Raw genomic sequence first — 20,504 nt, 5'->3', positions numbered from 1 at the left:
CAGCTACTTTTCGGGACTTTGCAGAAGCAGCCTGTCTAAGGCATCAGTCTTAATCTCTATTTATTTCGGGGGATATGCTCCTTTTGGCTTCGTTTGGAATTAAAATACTTATCACTAAACATTTTCAAATGCTCACTTTTATACTTAATCTGTTTCTTAACATTTTGTCACTGCTTTTGGAGGATCTGTAGGAGGTGGGGTTGAATTGCAAAATGATCGCAGTGATAATAGCTCTTGCTACTATAGAAGAATTATGAGTGATAAGAAATGAATTCCCTGATGTGTGGACCAGATGTGTTGCTGCTGGGAGGTCAAACAGCTGATTTCCTTTGTTTCTTTGTTGTTCTGTGGCAAAGGGAAGATGATAAACAGGTAGATTCAGAAATAGAAAGCATCAAGAAACTGGAACTTGGTGTTCAAGTGGCTAGATGGTTATACAAAGTGGAATACCTCTTTTAAGAAATGAAATTTTGGCTGAGACAATAGGAGTGGAACAGAGTCAGTGGTGTTCTGATAGATGTCTAGCAGCCACTCTTTGGAAAAAGAGACTCTTTTTTTTTTTTTTTCTTTCTTTCTGGAATTATTTGCTGATAATGTTTGTTCAGTAAATACTCCCAGGATGGCTGATTTTAAGCTTCCAGTGTAATGTCAACTGGCTCACAGAATTTCTGAAACTTTAACATTTGGCTCTGGCAGCTGGTACAAGCTGGTTTCAGCCCACCATTGGAAGGGCACATGCTGAAATGGGCTGTTGTTTTTTCCTGCTGGAATCCTCCAGTACAAATGAAAGTGGTTTAGTGGAATAGGTAAAGTCTACTAGCATAGCATCTTGGGGCATATTTGGAAATTGGGAGGTCAGGAAACTGTGGCACTATTTCTGATCTGTCTTTGACCTCACACCTGAGTTGTAGGTAGTAGCATTTTGGGCATGTGTTGGTGTGGATGCAAGGTTATTATTGTGAATTTCGTGGACCATCTAAATGGCTCTGAGTACTAACCAGGATGGCATCGTGACGCATGTGTCTTTTGTGGACAGTGACCAAGTATATTTTGTTCTGTCCTTCTAGAACCAGGTACAAGCTTCTTTTTTGACTCTAGGGACACCAGGAAATACTCATGTTTGCCCCATTGTTGTTAAGCATTTGTTCAAGGGTAACATAAGAGTGCATCTAGCTGCTGTGGGGCTGTAGACCTATACCTGTACTGGTTTCTGCGTCTAGATCTACTTACAGAACGCATTCCCTCTTATGCTACTTTTGCTTCTGAGAAAGGACATTTATATGGCAATTGGTGAACAAATGAGGAAATGTGACTGCCAGATACACTGAAATTCTGGTTTCTCAATTACTCCGGGTGACAGAGAAAGGTCTTAACACATCTTCAAGGGGCACCATATTTCTTGGAGTAATTCCTCCATTCCTTGGAGGTGCCAAAAATTAACCACATGTGTTAGCTACTACAGTTGACTATAGCTGAGACTCACTGGAGAAACAGGGAAGGAAAGAGGTCATTAGAGCTGTTATTTTCCTGTATTGAATGGTCAACACTGCTATTTTTGAGTTCTCAATTTTGATAGTGAACAGCTGAACTGGGTTAGAGTTGGTAATGCTAAGGAAAAGGGGTGAACAAGCTCTTTAGTTTCCACAAGACCTTCACAAACATTAAACATACAGCCAAGCCTACTTTGCTTATTAAACATGTCTTTTATTGGGCCAGATAAAATGTTCAATTAGATGATATCCCAAAATATCTAGGAATTCTAGGATGTCTTTATTCTGGACAACTCCCCTTAGAACTGACATCAACTCTTGAAAGACATTTCTCAGGCTTGACCTGGATGGAAAGCTGCCACAGAGAATTAAGATCTCAGACCAGAAGGGTGCAGTAAGGTTAAAAAAAAAAAATGCTACCTAGTCATGTTAGTATTTGTCCAGGAAAACAATACAGGAGCCCCTTCATTAATTTCCGAAAGATTTTTAGTACATACTGCTGGCCAGATAGCACTGAAAGACATTGAACATTGCTAAGAGTATCTGGGAGGACATCTCCCTTCCATGATCTTCTGAGAATGAAGGAATGTGGGGGTCCAGCTCTGAGATAGCTATGACTTGTGGAGCTGAATGACGTTCGTCTCTTTGAAGTCTTTGTGATCTCAGGTTTTAGGCTTTAAAGGGAAGAATACCTGGCTTGACTGAAATGTAGGCACCAGGAGATATTGTGGTTGCCATGTGATTTGAGGGCAAGCTCCATGTCTAACACCTCTTTGAAGGTAGGGTGTTGTATTTAGTATACATGTGGTCATCTGTGGAGTGATTAATGGAAAAATTATTACCCAGCGAAATACAGCATAGACCTTGAGAAAGTCTGAGAGGTAAATGACAGATGATCCCACTTTGTTGACTTTGTTTTTTATGGGACTATGTGAGGAGATTCCAGGGGGTGGTTCATTCTCCCCAGGGGAAGGAATTCTTTCATCAGAGTATACTCATAGGAGATGGCCTTGATAGGCAGTTGAGGCCCAGACTAGGGCCTGGTTCTCTAAGTTGCCTAATCCCTCAGAGTCCATCAGTGCCTTCTAGTAGAGGCATGATACCTCTCTTGTTAATTCCATGGCTGAGAGCTGAAATGCAGTGGAGTTGCATCGCAGGGGTCAGCCCATCTGCTCCTCCTTCCAGGTGGAGCTTCTGTTAGGAGGATGGTACCTGGAGAGTGACCTGTCACCAAATGCATGTATAGCCACCTGACCCGGTTGATCTACTTACTGGGGCCAACTTGATATGGATGCAACTGCATGTGCAGAAAACCAAACACCGCATGTTCTCACTCATAGGTGGGAACTGAACAATGAGATCACTTGGACTCAGGAAGGGGAACATCACACACCGGGGCCTATCATGGGGAGGGGGGAGGGGGGAGGGATTGCATTGGGAGTTATACCTGATGTAAAGGAAGAGTTGATGGGTGCAGCATGCCAACATGGCACAGGTATACATATGTAACAAACCTGCATGTTATCCACATGTACCCTAGAACTTAAAGTATTAAAAAAAAAAAAAAAAAAAGAATATGTTAATGTGTTCAACTGGGCCTCTATCTGGATCAAAACTTTAGTTGAAAAAAACTGGGGAGAAAGTGGGAGAATGAAACAATGGGAAGCTTAGAATTTCATGAGCATTCCACAATTAACACTTCCTTGAAGACTTCTTTAAATAGGGTTGTAAGAGTTAGTGTGTTTCTTACCATCCAGCTTCCCAGTGATGGGATACCAGCAGCTTGATCAACCAGCAGTCTCCATTAATTCATCCCACTTTTATGGAAAATAATCTGTTTTTCTGCACAGGGATAAGGCTAAGTGCAAACTGATGGGCTTCAGGGAAGTCTGTGTCCCCTGACAGGTGTGGGGCTAAGATTTGATGTGTTTGGATGACCCAGGAACATAGAGTTTAGTGTCTATACAAAGAGAAACACATTAAGAGGAAAGAGTTCAGCGGAATCACAGCATGGTTGTCTGGGATGGGGAGAAGTAACGACAGTGGCTCTGGGGAGAATATTTGCAAATGCAGAGCTAGTATCTCTCATGGTTACCAGCAGCTAGACTAACCAGTGTCAGGGGTGGGCATTTGACTTACGTGAACAGAGAGCACAATGTGCTGTGTCGTCTTATGGAAGCTGTGCTACTCTGTGGCAGCAGTGACAGGAAGGCTCTGGTTTGTAGTTCTGATGGGGAGAAACTGGAAGGCCGAATTCAGAAGTTGTGCCCTGGAGGCTATTGAATTACAAATGTGAAATATCAAGCCCAAACCAGCTGTCATCTTAAGGTAGTTGATTTAAGGATGGAGAGAGGGAGTCAAGTAGGGAGCCAATATGGAAGTAGAGAAACCAGGAAGATGAGGCTTTGTGTAGTGGAGTAAAGGAACAAAAATGTCTTTGGAATTGTCCTGGAAAGGGGCAGATAGTAGAGGATTTTGGCTTTGAGGCTGTACAGTCTCTGTCTCAAGTTGTGGCATAAAAGCAGCCATAGACAATATGCAAATAAATGGCCATGGCCATGTTACAATAAAACATTACAAAAATAGGAGGGGGATTGGATTGATCCCACAGGTCACAATTTGCTGACCCCTGTTTTGACACAGTTTGCCAAAGTGCAAACAGCTGGAGGGGGGCTTCTAAATAGGTCCTTCATTGGTTTGCATGGCCATGTTGGTTTATATAAAGGGCACTGAGAAGGATCTGTTGGGTGGCATGTCATGCCTGTTTCTTTTCTTTTCTTTTTCTTTCTTTTTCTTTTTTTTTTGAGATGGAGTCTCACTCTGTTTCCCAGGCTGGAGTGCAGTGGTATGATCTTGGCTCACTGCAACCTCCACCCACTGGGTTCAAGTGATTCTCCTGCCTCAGTTTCCTGAGTAGCTAGAATTATAGGTGCGTGCCAGCATACCTGGCTAATTTTTGTATTTTTAGTAGAGATGGGGTTTCACCATGTTGGTCAGGCTGGTCTCAAACTCCTGACCTCATGATCCACCTGCCTTGGCCTCCCAAAGTGCTGGGATTATAGGTATGAGCCACTGTGCCCAGTCCATGCCTGTTTCTTTATTGACTTTATTTTAGGTTTTAGTACCTTTCATGACACTAAAGAGAAGATTTTAAGAAATGACAACTGATGGTCAGTGTTAAATATAAAATTCTTTCTGTATTTAAATTCTCTTACGAGAAGTATGACAACTTGTGTAAGAGGGTAAAATACGTTTAAAATAACTTCATTTGTTTTAATTTAGAAGAAATAACTGATTTTTTTCCTTTAGACATTTTCCTCTTTTCTAAAACGTGGGAAATAAGCCATATGCACTTCTGATGAAAAGGAACACATTAGTTTTTATCTTTGTTTTTTGGGATTTTTACTAGCAGTAGCTATTAGGTACATTCTTGACAAGTGATATAGACACAGGCTACCAACTCCTACAATTTCTAACAGAAAATGTCTTCCCACAAGCTCATCCAAAGGGCAAAATTGTCACATTTTGGATGTATGACACCTTTCAAATATTTGGATCAGGGTTAGACAATTGACTAAAGTGGCTGTATGAGTTTTCCAGGACTGCTGTAAGAAAGGACTGTAAACTACATGGCTTAAGACAAACAACAGGAATGTATTTCTTCTCTGTTCTGGAGACTAGAGGTGCACAGGTAAGGTGCTGGCAGGGAGTCTTTAAGGGAGGATACTTCCTTACATCTTCCCCAAGCATTCTTTGGCTTGTGGATGTGTGACTCCGGTCTCTGCCTCTGTCTTCCCACAGCCATCTTCCCTCTGTGCCTGTGTCTAAATTTCTGGCTTCTTGTAAGGAATACCCATCATAATGGATTAAGAGTCCACCCTAATGACCTCATCTTAATTACATCAGCAAAGTCCCTATTTCCAAATAAGGTCACATTCACAGGTATTGGGGGTTAGGACTTCAATATATGTTTTTATGGCACAGAATTCATTCAATAATACTGACCAAAGATTTATGAATCAAGACTAGACATAAAATAATGAATTGAGCTAACCACATTCCTTGTCTTGGGAATCTGAATTGAAAACAAAAAAGGAATTGTCTTTTTGAAGGGATGTTATAGATGAGGACTGTGGCTTATCCAAAGTCATGTGCAAACTGAAATTATAAGGGAGCAGAAAAGCTATGAAGAGGTGGAGAGAGGAAAGAGAGATATACACAGAGACAGAGATGAAGAAAGGCAAATGAAAAGAGAAAGAGTTTGCACAGTACCTCAGTTCTTCTACTGAGCATCCTTACATTCAACTTCCTTTACCCCCAGATGAGATAACTGCAGTGGCTTTTTATTACTTGAAAACAAAAGAACAAAACCCTAACAAATGGTTCCTGGTCCAGAAGTCCAGTTGTCTCTCACACTCTTGAAGTAGAGAGGTGAGAAAAGGGAAAAGAAGCAATCAGGGAACAGAAACTGCCAGCTCTGTTATTTCCTATTTTGTTTCTCTTTTGCTGCTAGTCTTGGCTCTCTGCCATGCGTTCTCATAGGCAGCATTTCTTGGTAAAATCACATTGACCTTCAAATCCAGCTAGTGCAAAGGCTGTAGAAAAGTGCTTATTAATACTACATTTCTTTATTAACTCATACATCTTTCATTCTCCTGGGCTTAGCTAGACCAATAGATAAAGTACACACACACACACACATGCACATTCCGTCTTTTTTGCTTCTCAGATTTACTCTCCAGACTTGACTAAAATTTCCCTTTCAATTTGTATAATATGAATTCTGTCGGGCCAATAAAAGACAAGGTGGTATAAAAACCAAACTTTACACATCTCCTAATAAACATGCCAACAACTTTTATATGGAAAGCATTGTCTCAGATGTGCCCTAGACTTGCTATTTAGAATGGAGAACCCAGCTTCAGGCTCAGGACATACTCTTCCCTACAACTGGAGACTGGTGTCACTCCTAAAGTATCTGCAGACATAAATTATTAAGTACGATATTAATATCAGTGGTAATGTTAATATTTTCAACACTCTTATGTAATATTCCATAGAGATAGCAAAATAAATTGCAGGTAGCCTCAGCATGTGGTTAAATATTGAATATCTAATAGCCAAGAATGTGGCTTTAATATTTGTTATATTAAAGTTTTCTATATCAAACTCCAGAAAACCTAAACAAAATACGAATAATTTTAGTTCTCTTTAACACATTTGCTTTTTAGCACCTTTAAACCTACTCATAAGTGGGAAACATCTTTTTATCTTAAGAGTTTTCGGGATGGAAATTTTCACCCTCGTTCTCTGAAGATAATATCTTTATTCTGGTTTGTGACATTCATCTTAAAGTAGTAGGGCCAAGTTGAATTGTAAAATGTGTTTGCTACTTTTGACTTTGCCAAGGAGTTTCTAACCAAATGCTTTTATCTCTCAGTATTTAACAATAGCTACTTCAGATGGAAGAGTGTTCCATTTCATTGAGAAGAGTTTTACCAATTGCCAGAGTTTCTTTTATGTGAACCTTGACATATCTCACTAGCTTGGTTGTAAAAATTTTTACAATCATGTTATCTGTCAGCATCTGAGAGTGATGCATGAACATTGTCAAGGAGAGGATACATCTTGGAGAACAAACTATATTATGCCGTTGCCTGGCACATTTAAAGCAGAAGTGCTTTATTTTAACTAAAGAAAGAGAGTTTATGTGTTTGATAAATTTGAATTATGTGACAAAAATTCTAACACTGCGAGTAGTTGTCTCTCATACTCTTGAAAAATTTACTTTAATTAGACATTATCACATAAGAAAAAAAAATACGGAATCATCCAGAAGCATATGACTGAAATCAATTGAAAATGAGTATGCCAGTATTTGTCTTCCTTTTTATAATTTTTTTATTCCTTATAAATCTAGGTTTTCATGTATTGTTATGTTACCATTTATTAACTTCAACTTTAACCTTGTGTTTAAAAGTAAACCAATTGCACAATAAAGCCCATACTTTTCTTTCAGTTTTACTTAAAAGAGATGGGAAATAAAAACTAGGTTGTGGTAATTACCATTGAAGCAACGCTTTTTGTTGTTTTATTTTTTTGTGCAGATTTGATGTATTATGAAGGAAGGGATAATTGCTGCATAATTAAATTTGCTCTCAGGTGCCACTGTCAATTTATTTTGTCTTATATTTTTAAAAGTTGGTAGACAACATATCCTGTGGTTGCTTTTGGAAAACCAAGCTTGGATCATAAATCTAGTACTAAACCTTTCATTGCAGAACTCAAGTACTCTAAGCTTTTTTGTTATTTTCCTTTCATTTTGGGGAAAAAACTGAAATCTCTACTAAACAGATGAGCCCAGATTCTGAAGGCAGACTATCTTATTTCAAATCTTGGCTCTACCACTTATTAGCTTTATGACCATGGGTAAAGGTATATAATCTGTCTCCATTTTGGTTTCCTCATGTGTAAAATGAAATAATAATGTTATGTTTCCCATAGGGTTAAAAGAATGCCTGGTATAAGTTGGTGTTATGTAAGTGTTTGCTCTTTCTGTATTTCATGATGAATAGACAACCTGTTTCTCATGGCAAATGTTTGATCATGTACACTTACCTGGTAAGCTCATCTGTCATCTGTTCCCCATGGAGACACTATGTTGCACAACACAGAATATAACGTGAATGACACCACCTGAGACAGAGCATTGTACTCTGCATGAATGATGTCTTCTGGTGTTGTGTAATTTTTAGGCCCCGATCCATCTGCTCCTGTTTTATGCCTAACATAGCAGACCATGAAGCTTTTGGCAGAACTTCCTAATTATAGTCAGAAGAAGAATTTACTGTGCGTTCTAGAAAAGGAGAGAAAAAAAATCTTCCATTGTAGAATAAAACAAGTGAAATAAACATATTTATAGTGATGTGACCAAATTGGTCTGAGCAACTTAGCCCATTTAATATTCTGTAATTCATCCAAAATAGAGATATTATTCTGGGGAGACCTCAGGACTATAGTTTGTGCTGCTCAGGTGAGGTAAAGCATGCATAGGAATTGGTATTATTAAATGTTTTGGTTCCATTATCACCACAATGTTTCCAATGGGTGTTCCCCAATGGATGTTGCTTTCAGAAGTGTGTCTTTTATAGACTAAAAAGGCATAAGATATTTTCTTTTTCTATAATTTAGGACTTTGACTATGTGCTCCAGAGTAATGAAGTCAGTCATGGTATTAGCATTTCAGAGCTCACCCATAGACAACAGTACTCAAGAGACATTGATACTCAGTCGGACTAAATTCAAAGAAACACTTTGAACTTTAAGTATGGGAATTTGTGTTTATTTTTCTGTTTCAAAATGATAACCACCTGCTGCCTTGCCAGAGTCTTGTTTCTTCCAGTCAAAATAATATAGCTCCTAAAAATTCATTTTCTCAACTAAGAAGCAGAATATTAGGAGAAAATGTTCTTTTCTATTTCTTTAGTTTCTATTTGTTTCTCAAGTTGATCACCAAATCCTGAGGATAAAGAAATTTACTTCAGTCATCATATATATAGCATGAGGCCCATTTGGAATCTTCTAGTCCATAATCCAATCACATCATCCTCCCTTTCTGGCCGAAAAAAGACTGTTGTCAACTGTACAGAGAAGACATCTGAAATTTCCTTTTTATAACTTCACATTAATAATGATCATTTGCAGAAATAGACAATGCTCAAAAGATGAAGTGCTGCTCCATATTTCCTCAAATAATTATGAAATTACTATGTGCAAATGTAAAATTTAAAATGAAGACTTTAATTAGCACCTTAAGATTTCACATGGAGATCTGTAAATATATGATAGGTTGAAATTTGAAAAGTATTTTTTTTGAAATGCTTCCCATGTAGAATATTTTTAATTAAGGTCTAACACCTCATTCTGACTACATTAATTCTAGGAGCTTCTGTAACCCTGTATCTTAGTTTTGACTATTGCTTTCTGCCTACAATCTTCTTACTGACCATTTTTCCAGTAACCTTATTCTTCATTTGCTTGTCATTTCTGTCACTGACTGACCATGGCTTATCTTTGTGATTCTGATTTCTTTTTTCTTGCCATTCATTTCAGCAACACTTTAAAATACTAAATGTCCTCAACTTTCTGCCATATATTCCCATTAAATCAATTATTTAATTTTGTTTCACAACCTAAATATTCAACATTTTTTGCTCTCAGATTGCTGGAGAAAGTCGTGCTGATTAGGTGCTCCAAAAAATGTATGGCTTGTAATGTTTTAAGGGTTCTCAGCATACCCTGCTAGCTAGTTTCTATGGTTGATACTCATATTCCTCATAGCTGCCTTTCCAAAAATTGTTTCTCTATCTTCAGACCTGGAAACCCATCCACAGATCTTTCTTTCATCCTCACTAAGATGAGGAAAACTGTAAAAGCAAACAGAAAGTCCAATTTATTTCCCAACTCCTATTCCCTCAGGTATTTACCATCGTACATTTTCTCTGTATTTTTACCTGTCATCTTATTCTTTGTTCTCATACATTCTTAATTTTTATTATACTTCAAGTTCTGGGATACATGTGCAGAACACACAGGTTTGTTACATAGGTATATGTGTGCCATGGTGGTTTGCTGCACCCATCAACCCGTCATCTACAATAGGTATTTCTCCAATGCTATCCCTCTCCTATCCCCCACCCACTGACAGGTCTTGGTGTGTGACATTCCTTTCCCTGTGTCCCTGTGTTCTCATTGTTCAACTCCCACTTATGAGTGAGAACATGCAGTGTTTGGTTTTCTGTTCTTGTGTTAGTTTGCTGAGAATGATGGTTTACAGCTTCATCCATGTCCCTGCAAATGACATGAACTCATTCTTTTTTATGGCTGTATAGTATCCCATTGTGTATATGTGCCACATTTTCTTTATCCAGTCTATCATTGATGGGCATTTGGATTGGTTCCAAGTCTTTGCTATTGTGAACAGTGCCACAATAAATATGTGTGTGCATGTGTCTTTATAGTAGAATGGTTTATAATCCTTTGGGTATATACCCAGTAATGGGATTGCTGGGTCAAATGGTATTTCTGGTTCTAGATCCTTGAGGAGTTGCCACACTGTCTTCCACAATGGTTGAACTAATTTACACTCCCACCAACAGTATAAAAGCATTACTGTTTCTCCACATGCTCTCCAGCATCTGTTGTTTCCTGACTTTTTAATGATCGGCATCCTAACTGGTGTGAGATGACATCTCATTGTGCTTTTGATTTGCATTTCTCTAATGACCAGTGATGATCTTTTTTTCATATGTTTGTCAGCCACATAAATGTCTTCTTTTGAGAAGTGTCTGTTCATATCCTTCACTCACTTTTTGATGTTTTTTTTTTTTCTTGTAAATTTAAGTTCCTTGTAGATTCTGGATATTAGCCCTTTGTCAGATGGATAGATTGCAAAAATTTTCTCCCATTCTCTAGGTTGCCTGTTGACTCTGATGGTAGTTTCTTTTGCTGTGCAGAAGTTATTTAGTTTAATTCGATCACATTTGTGAATTTTGGCTTTTGTTGCCATTGCTTTTGGTGTGTTAGTCATGAAATCTTTGCCTATCCCTATGTCCTGAATGGTATTGCCTAGGTTTTCTTCTAGGGTTTTTATGGTTTTAGGTCTTACGTTTAAGTGTTTAATCCATCTTGAGTTAATTTTTGTATAAGGAAGGGGTCCAATTTCAGTTTTCTGCATATGGCTAGCCATTTCCTAACACCATTGATTAAATAGGGAATCCATTTCCCCTTGCTTGTTTTTGTCAGGTTTGTCAAAGATCAGACGGCTGTAGATGTGTGATGTTGTTTCTGAGGCCTCTGTTCTATTCCATTGTTCTATATATCCGTTTTGGTACGAGTACCATGCTGTTTTGGTTACTGTAGCCTTGTAGTATAGTTTGAGGGCAGGTAGCATGATGCCTCCAAATTTGTTATTTCTGCGTAGGACTGTCTTGGCTATGCAGGCTCTTTTTTGGTTCCATATGAAATTTAAAGTAGTTTTTGAACCGGAACCGCATGGTGGTTGGAAGTGCTCCTCGCAATGTTTGCTTTGCAAATATTTACTCATTGATTTAACATACTACCACTATCAACTGCTGTCACTAACTGATTTGCCAAAACTTGGTTAAATAATTATCTTAAGGGAACAACAGATACCATGGTCTACTTGAGGGTAGAGTTTGTGAGGAAGGAGAAGATAAAAAAATTACCTATTGGGCACTATGCTTATTACTTGAGTGATGAAATAATCTGTACACCAACCCCTGTGCTACACAATTTGGCTCTGTAACAAACCTGAACAGGTACTCTGAACCTAAAATAAAAGTTAAAACTATCTTGTTTTTACTAATCTATTTTAAGTGTATGTCTAGTTCACATTTATTACAGTGTTTAATATTAGAAGCATATTGAGTCTCTATAAAGTTTGGTGATGTTTTCATGATCAGAAATACGCTGGAAGAATGTAACTCTTTTTGATATCAATTAGCCTATGGTAAAATTGGTTTTGTTATACATACTTTCACTTAAAGTTGTAGTTTTCAAGAGCTTCCTGAGGATGTTAAGTGAGGACTTACTGTATGTTTAAGTGCTTATTGTCTATCTCTACAAACAAGAATATAAACCCTTTAAGGACAGGGACTTTCTCTGACCGGTGCCTCACATTATCCCCTGTATGTCTTGCCTGGTACACAGTTGGCACTCGTAATTATTCGTTGAGTAACTATGTAATCACCTAATTTAATAGCCCCTTCTCAAACCTCATTCTGCTTTAATTTTCAGACACTCTGACAATGGTTTTGTTTAATATTAATGTTACTGATTCAGTATATTCTTTGCTATCATCTTTGCTGTCTTTCATTTTCCACCACCATATCCACTCAGTCACCAATTTCTTGTTCTGCAAACTTTCATACATATTTTCTACTCCATTTTCATGTCAGCATTTGTAACTGGAAAATTCCAGCACCACCAGAGAGTCTCCTAGCCTCCTCCCATGCCTCTTGTCTGATCCATCCTGCATTGACTTACCAGTATTATCTTCACTGGAAGCAAAGATCTGTCACACAACTTCCAGTGGCATCTGTTGCTTATCCTCTAGAATTGTGGGCATTCTATGGTTTGGCTCCAATTACTTTGTATTGCCTTATACCTTATTTTCTACATAATTTTTATGCTGCAGTTAAACATTTTTCAAAACACACTCTTCAGATTTCATAGATATAAACAACAATATAAGTAAATAAGTAAATATAAATATAAATGCATTCCTTATCCAGTTCTTCTGGAATTTCTTCTACCCTTAGCTGTCTAACCTATTGGTCAAGACTTAATGTAAATACTGCCTTTTTCCTTGAGCTCTGTTGGAACATCCCAAATGGAAGCGACCTCTTTCTCCTTTAAATTCTCACATCACTTGCATTCCTTTTGTGTCATGCTTCATGTTACATATTTTTATTAAGCATATTTGTATTTTTCTCTTGCTTACTAAATTATGTATTTTTTTGAACACAGGAATATGATTATTATATCTTTTTATGTCCTTAGTGCTTAGCAAATCATCCTTCTTCAGATTTGAGACATAATTTACATGCAATGAAATCCATTTTAAGTGTAGTTTGATGAATTTTGGTAATTGTATACAGTTATCACATCACAATCAAGAGAGAATATTTCTATTACTGTAAAAAGTTTCCATATGCATTTTTGAAATTTATCCACTTCCCTGGGATTAGATGATTACAGATCTTTCTGGAAATATGGTTTTGCCTTTTCCAGCATTTATACAAATAGAAACATACAGTTTATAGTTTTTTGTATTTGACTGATTTCATTTTGCATAATGTTTTTGAAATTCATCCGTGGTGTTTTATGTTTTGATTAATGTCATGTGGTAATAGTGTCTTTTGTTGCTGAGTATAAATATACCACAATTTATTCACAAGCTAATGGATATTTTGGTTGTTTCCACTTTTTATCTACTGCAAATATAGCTGCCCTGAACATCCATGTACAAGTTTTGGTATGAACACCTGCTTTTATTTCTGCTGAATATCTGGGAATGCAATAGCTAAGTCATATAGTGGATGTGTGTAAACCTTTAAGAAATCTAAGACTGGGCTTGGGATCAGTGGCTCACGCCCTGTAATCCCAGCACTTTGGGAATCTGAGGCGGGTGGATCACTTGAGGTCAGGAGTTCGAGACCAACCTGGCCAACATGGCGAAACCCTGTCTCTACTAAAAATACTAAAATTAGCTGGGCATGGTGTCATGTGCCTGTAGTCCCAGCTACTCGGGAGGCTGAGGCACAAGAATTGCTTGAACCTGGGAGGTGGAGGTTGCAGTGAGTTGAGATCGCACCACTGCACTCCAGCCTAGGCGACTGAGTGAGACTCTGTCTCAGAAAATAACAAAAGAAACCTTAGAAACCTTAAGACCATTTAAAGAAGTTATGGAGAAAGCTTAACAAAGTATGGTGCCTCTAGGGGCCAAATAGATGCATGTGCATTTTTGACATGTAGAATCAGAAGAAGGTTCCAAGGAGAAGCAGGAGGCTAAGGGTAGATAGTACAATAAAACTTCATCACCCCTTGTTCATTCTGGACCCAAGCCAAGCTCTGGAACCCATTGACTATAAGGCAGCCTCACTCCTAGGAGGAATGTAAACACAACTCGCTAGAAATTGTAAAGTATAATGATTTTCCCAGTCCTTCCCACCAAAATCTACACCACTGACTCAGGTGACTGCACATTGAGAACACGTAAATACCCAGACATTTCAAGAACTACTGGACACAGGCAGGAGTTGAATTTGACACTTGGGGAACCAATGCATCCCCATGGCTCCCCTGCTAATGCGGTAGCTTATGGGGGAGGGCAGGCAATAAATGGAATTCTGACTAACACCCAGTTTCCAGTGGGTTCATTGAGTCCATGAAGCTACTCCCCAGTCATTTCCTAAAAGTGAAATCAGATTGGACACACTTAGTAGTTGGAATAATCCATTCACTGGGACTTTGGCCTGTTGGGTAAGAGATAATATAGTGAGAAAGGCCAAACGAAGCCTTTGAAACTGACCCACCCATACTGGTGAATACAGGCATGGAAAAAGATGTAGTAGTGAGAGTGCGGCAGAGATTAGCGGGGCTGTGGTCTCCATCATTTTCTTATCTCCTTTAATTTGCCAGTCTGCCCCCACCCCCGGATATTAATGAATCCTGAAGAATAACTGTAGATGACTATGAGCTCAACCATATAGTAACCCCAGTTGCAGCTATTGTGCCAAATATACAGCCTCAGCTACATGATACTGGAGCATTAAATTGCTGAATGAATTTTTTATATTTTGATAAGAAAAGGATCAAAAATAGTTAATGTTTACATGGAATGGACAAAAATATTTGCTAACAGGTTTACTCTACCTAAGGCTATGTTAACTAATTTTTCCACTCATAATAGGGTATGAAGAGATCTGGATAGTTTGGGTAGCCCACAGAACTTCACATTAATTTACTAGATCAATGACATGAGACTAATTGGGCAGTATGAGAGCAAGGGGTGGCTAATGTGATAGAAACCTACATCTGAACCCAATCTATCCTTCTTTCTTGGTCTCAACACAGGTCTTCCTCTCCTCTTTTTAGGGCTAATTCATTTACTTACTCAGGAATCTTGTGCTATTGATTATGCTTTCTTTGCTTATATAATAAACATCTTCCTCTCAAGTGTATCTTTCTAATCAGTTTTTGAAGCTCTCCATTAAATCAAGAGCCAGAAATTCTCTCTGTACCCCAAGTCCCAACTAGTTATTGCACTTTTCTTTGTAGCATTTTGAAAGGGTTTTCCATACTTGTTACCATTCCTTTATCCTACCCCATCCCATAATCAATTTTTAAAAATTTAGTGTCAATCCCCATTATGTAATGAGAAAAAAAAAAGCCATTTTAAGGTCAATAATTACCTCCATGTTGCCAAATTGTATATTTTTTAGTCAATCTCACTTGGTTTTTCAGCAGCATTTGATAATATATACCAACTCTGCAATCCTCTTTAGCTCCAGATTCGTATAACCAATAGGCTACTTGACATTTTTACTTGGATGATTCAAAGTCACCTTGAACTCAAATTATTTAGACTCAAAGTCATACTCTAGCTGGCACATCTAGTCTTTTCTTCCAGTGGTCCCTGTCTCAGTAGCTCCAGAAACTCAGGAGTTAATGTTCCCATTTCCACCTTTCTCATTCCCAGTATCTCATCTAGCCCCTACGGAGATTCTTTTATCCTCCTGGTGCTTTTCAAATTTGTCCCTTTTTCTTCTCTACTGTACCTCCCCTGGTTCAAGCCACCTTGTCTCTCACCTAGATGATTGTAATAGCTTCCTAGGGGACGTTCTTTTATTCCCAGTTGTACTCTTCCAGTTTTGACTCTGCAGTCAGTGCTTTTTTTTTTTCTCTACACAGAACCCTGATCAAGTCACCCCTTCCATAGAACACTTTCATAAAATGAGAACTGAAATATTTAATGTGGGCAAACGTGCCCTACATGATCAGCCCTCACTTTTCTTCATGTTCCACATGAATCTACAATTCCCTCATCTTGCATTTTCCACATAGGTAACTCTTGCCATTCAATCACCAGCTACACAGGGAAGCCTTCTCTGGCCACCTCAGTCACATCTCCCTAAAAAATTCTTTCAATACATGTATAGCAGTCTTTTTTTTTTTTTTTTTTTTTTTAAGGATAAATTTGACTACAGGTTACTCTGTGGCAAACATAGGATAAGCACTTTAAATAACACAGTACTCTTAATAATCCTATACAAGGAATAATTTTAAGGTGTCCATTTTACCTATCAGCAAACTGGGTACAGTGAGGTGAAGTAACTTGCTCAGAGTCACACCCCCAGTCCATGGCAGTCGGGATCAACCCCAGGCATCTAACTCAGAGTCCAGACTTTTAACTATTTCACTTATGCTGCCTCTGTCTCTCAGTGAGATTTATCATTGCTAAAATGTGCATTTGTGAGATTGTTCATGAATGTCCTATTCCCTCACTGCAAGAAAGATAGTCTGTTTTGCTCATTACTGTGGTGCGTATTACAACCAGTAATGAAAGCATGAAAACAATGGAGTAAATTAAATACCAGACCATGTATTGACATGACTGCATTTTAAATGTTGAGTTCCCCTCACATGTGTGCTCTACCTTGGAATTTCATATTGCTAGGTTAAATTAGCATTGGGCAGAAGAGTTTGAAATAAGCAATGAATATTTTCATAGCCTTATAACTTAATAAATTGTCTGGAGTAGAGAGATCAGCATTTCAGAAATGTTATGAAAAGTATTCACTTTTTATTCATATTGAAAGTAAAAACTAAAAATGGCTTATGCTATAAGAAAATAGATTGATAACTTGAAAGTTCAGAGGGTAGAGTGGAATTTAGAGTGGCCTTAATTCTTTGTCTGTCACTGTCCCCGAAGACCGAGTTTCTTTGCTCTTCCGTTGGTAGTGTCTGTTACAACACAAGTCTGGTTCCACTTGTGACTGCAAGATGTAGATTGACTTAAGTTACATAACCCTTATTATGTTGAAGAAGACTCTTCTATTCTTAATCTTCTTTAAAATATTAGCAATAGGCTGGCATGGTGGCTCATTCCTGTAATTCCAGCCAAAGCGGGAGGATCACTTGAGTTCAGCAGTTCGAGACCAGCCTAAACAACATAGTGAGACCTTATCTCTACAAATAATAATAATAATATATTTAATACTGTCAAATGTTTTTCTGGCTTTTATTGAAATCATATTTTTAACACACAATCTCTTAATGTAATATTCTACATATTAATATTCATCAGATGAATACTAAAATCAACATTGCATTTCTGGTGAGAAGAAATCTTGTTTGCGTAGGTAAATAATTTGATACACTAAAGTTCTTATGCAATTTTTAAGAAAAGTACACAAACTTATGCAAATAGAAAATTAGTGTATTTACAGAGTGTTCAGCTATTTTATCAGTTTAGAAATTTTGTTATCTGCTTTTACTTCAAAGATAGGACCAACTGTTACAGAGAATAGAAATCTAAACACTCTTTAAATGACAAAACTTAGAAGGGAAATAATGAAGCAAAACTTTCATGTGTCAGGCTTATGAAAAAGCAGAAGGGGTTACTGTGTAATATTGCTCCCGGAAGGCTCAGTGTCATGCTAGAAAGAGCCTGGGACCTAAGGTTGGAGACACCTACAGAGACCAAGCCTTGACCCCACAACTAACAGTCTTTTTGAGCTTACAAGTATTTTATCTAAGATTTTTGCACTTATTAGTAAAACTGGTTTTTAGGTTTCTTTTGCGTGTGTGTATGCTCACAGGACTTGATGTTAAACTTTTATTAGCACATTTTTCTCTTTATTGAATATTTAAATTCATAGTTTTACTCATTCACTTAGCAGTCTTATTTGTACATAAATCCTTGATGAGATTTCCAAGTCCTTCGTTGGTTACTAGTTTATTGTTTTTTTTTTTTTTTTTAAAAAAAACCTTCCTCTTAATTTTGGTAATTTTTATTACACAATTGTAATGTGGTCATGTATACTAGATTAGTTATTTTCAAAGTATAGTCCAATACATTTTTAGGACACTGCAAGGTCAAAATTATTTTCATAGTAAAATGAAGATATTTGCCTTTTCATTCTCATTTTCTTCTGAGTACATGGTATTTTCCAGAAAATAAATAATGCATAATGATATTACTACTCTGACAGCTAGTGAAAACTGTGTTCGTGTATTCTTGTGTTTTAAATATTTCTTAGTTTTAATTTTTAATGTGGTAAATATTGATAGAGATATCTCACCTACACAGAAGCACTTTGGGCTTTTGAAATACATTTTAAGTGTTAAAAGGAGTCCTGAGAGAAAAAGTTTGAGAATGAAAGCCCTATCTAGACATTGTCCATTTTTTTAAAGTGCAAAGTTTTTACATAATGACTATAGAAATATTTCTTTACTGTTAGTGTTCTCTCTGTAGGTATCTATATCTCCCTTATTTATGTTTCACACATTTAAAAATTAGATATGCCAGAAGTCTGTCCATTTAATTGGTTTTACTTTTTGCCTTACCATAGCCATAACCCTAATCCTATTCTGAATTATTTAATTTTTAGAGTTTTTGTATCTTTTCTAAGAATCTCAAGTTTAATAGTTCATTAAATTTTATTCTTTATTGTTTAACATGAAAACATTTAAAGCTATACTTGAGGGCAAAAGATTTTGGCCTAAACATCTGAAACAAGCCAACCTAATGTTCACGTGCTACAGCAATAGAAATAGAAATGTCTTAGACATAAAAAGCCTCAGAAACAATATCCACTTGTTTTTCTTTGAAAAAGTATTTGAAGGGTGGGCACGGGGGTTCATGCCTGTAATCCCAGCACTTTGGGAGGCCGAGGTGAGCGGATCACGAGGTCAGGAGATCGAGACCATCCTGGCTAACATGGTGAAACCCCACCTCTACTAAAAATACAAAAAAATTAGCCGGGCGTGGTGGCCGGCACCTGTAGTCCCAGCTACTCGGGAGGCTGAGGCAGGAGAATGGAGTGAACCTGGGAGGCAGAGCTTGCAGTGAGCCGAGATTGTGCCACTGTGCTCCAGCCTGGGAGACAGAGCAAGACTCCGTCTCAAAAAAAAAAAAAAAAAAAAAAAAAAAAAGTATTTGAAGATCTATTAGAGTCAATCCAAAATTTTATCAAAATAAAAATGTCAGTAGTAAGAAAGTATTATTATTGTTTTTGAGACAGAGTCTCACTCTGTTGCCCAGTCTGGAGTGGAGAGGCACGGTCTCGGCTCACTGCAACTTCCACCTCCCGAATTCAGGTGATTCTCGTGTCTCAGCCTCCCGAGTAGCTGGGATTACAGGCACACACCACCACACCCGGGTAATTTTAGTATTTTTAGTACAGACAGGGTTTTACCATGTTGGCCAGACTGGTCTCAAACTCCTAACCTCCAGTTATCTGCCCATGTAGGTCTGCTGAGATTATAGGTCTGAGTCACCATGCCCAGCCCAGAAAGTAGTAGTATAAAAATGAAGTGATGTTATTCATAGCAACTACCTAAACAGAGATTTAGTCAATAAAATTGATATAAATATGTATATTTACTAAATCCTTGGCTTTCTGATGACGTTTCTTTTAATATATATATTTAAACAATTTATTGGGTAAAATAGGCCTAAGCCACAACATTTTCCTCTTCGAATTTCTTTAGATCATGCACATTAGTATCCTACTGCTGCTGTAACAAGTTACCACACACTTACTGGCTCAAAACAACATAGATTTATTATCCTACAGTTCAGGATATCAGCAGTCTGAAATCAATTTCACTGGGCTAAAATAAATGGGTGTTACCATATTTGGTTCCTTTGAGAGTCCCTAGTGGAGAATTCATTTCCTTTTCCAGTTGATAGGGAACATCTATCTACATTCCTTGGCTCATGCCTCCTTCCCCCAGCTTCAAAGCCAGTACAATAGCATCTTCTCTTCTCTCTGATTCTTCTGTCATTTCTCTGACCCAGATCCTGTTCCCTCTTTTAAGGACCTTTATAATTACATTGGGTCCAGCTGGATAATCTAGGGTAATCTGCTGTCCTCAAAATCCTCAGTTTACCACACCTCGGAGGTCCCTTTTACCTTGTAAATTTGCATAATCACAGATTGTGGGCCTTATGATGTGGCCATCTTTGGTTGTCGGGGAGGGGGTAATTATTCAGTCTGCTACATTGTTCCCAATTATTCTGATACTTAGTATTCCAGAGGAAAAAAAAAAAAGATGAAGTCAACCTTATTTTCATTTTATTAAATATTTAGTTGTTTTAAAAGCAGTATAAAAATGTCCTTCTATTTTTATTTTTCAAAATTTTTGAAATAATATGGTAGTGGATTTCACTGGTAAATGTGTTGGACCCAGTTCTTCTTCCTT

The sequence above is a fragment of the Chlorocebus sabaeus genome, chromosome 3 (assembly GCF_047675955.1).
Source record: "Chlorocebus sabaeus isolate Y175 chromosome 3, mChlSab1.0.hap1, whole genome shotgun sequence".
NCBI classification, from domain to species: Eukaryota; Metazoa; Chordata; class Mammalia; order Primates; family Cercopithecidae; genus Chlorocebus; species Chlorocebus sabaeus.
The sequence above is the reverse complement of the archived record's forward strand: the minus strand, read 5'-3'. Positions refer to the sequence as shown.